The following is a 1,509-nucleotide window of genomic DNA, read 5'->3' on the forward strand; positions in this document are numbered from 1 at the left end:
AAATCTTGTGGTTCCCCATCATCAAAGTTGATACTATGCTCTATATACTGTATGATTCCTGCATGAAGATAATCAAGATTGATCACATGTCTTGTTCCACCTTCCTACACTACGGGTCAACAGTTGACAGGCCGTGATGTCGCCTCATCATCCTCCCCAACGACATCGCGCCGGTAACTGCAAGATATCCTCGCGATGTCTTTTGGGTTCTGGCTGTCAACTATTTGGGTCCGTTTGACACCCAAGAGGGGATCCTGAGACCTGTCCCACAGCTTGCTCAGGCCTTGACAGGGGCCTGAGATTGAAAAAAGACTACAGTTGACTCCCTCGAAATCCATACCTTTTTATGGACCCCAATTGCTATGGCTTTTGTGGGTTTATGGCTTTCAAGGGAGTTATTTTAGGGCATCTACCAATTTTATGGACTGAAATTTCCATGGATTAACTGGGAGTATGGGGTAAGAGGGGTATGGGTTTCGAGGGAGTCGACTGTATGTTGAAGGGCTTCTCACAAAAGAGGAAGTTGTTCACTGGAAGTCCTTTCGCACTTTCTTCTCTCTCTCCCCCTTCACAAAATTCGGACTTCATCATTTTTCTACCTTCATATACACAATATCTTCTCATCAACCTTTACCGTTTGGCCTTGTTTGGCTTCATTCTGAAACCATGTTTGCACAACTATTGAACAAAATCTTGTATCCATCCACATTCATTGAGATCCATCCAATCTCTTTCATACAAGTTCCAACTCGTTTCCTTTTTTGTTATCGTTTACGAGCCTCGACTCGTTTCACTTTTTGGGTCCTTTTTTGTTTCCCTCTGCTTTACCTCTTTTTAAGGAAAATGTCTTTGTTGATCCCATTGAATGCAATCACCAAGCCGTGCTCACTGATCAAACAGCTTTGGATTGGTCCGTATCGCCCCAAACCGAGAACTACAAAAGCTCTACGGTGCAGCACTGGGTCACCGTTTCCTGCACCCAGAAATCAATTCAAATTCAACCGTTTGAATTGATTTTTTTGAATACAAATCCATTCTTTCAATTTGAATCTGGGTCTTCCAGCGTTCACAGAACCTAAACCAACGATATCGCGCTGATGTCCTCGATTTCATCGGGGCGATATCGTATGTGAGGATAATAAATCGAGATCGGCCCGATCTCCCTGCGATATCGCGAGACACGATATCGCCGCGATGTCCTGATTGGACCGTAGTGTACAAAGTTTTTATATTAGCTTAACTAAGCCCCTCGCGCGGCCGAGTCCCGGCCCTCGAGAGAGGGGCTTATGACTAAAACGGGTTTTTTGGCTGTGTGACTCCATGTTTTAAGTACCCTTATGTTGTTATTCTCGTCTCTGCTCTTCCCATTTTCTTAAATTTTCCAGACCTTCCAGTATGTTATTCCTCATCAAGTTATACATAACACAGTACCATTTACTTTGGTTTAGATGAAGCAGAAGTGCTTTGAAATCGGGATGTAAGATTGGTAATTAAGCGGCTTTCGAATTT

This window comes from Melampsora larici-populina (assembly GCF_000204055.1).
Source record: "Melampsora larici-populina 98AG31 unplaced genomic scaffold MELLAscaffold_1, whole genome shotgun sequence".
NCBI classification, from domain to species: domain Eukaryota; kingdom Fungi; phylum Basidiomycota; class Pucciniomycetes; order Pucciniales; family Melampsoraceae; genus Melampsora; species Melampsora laricis-populina.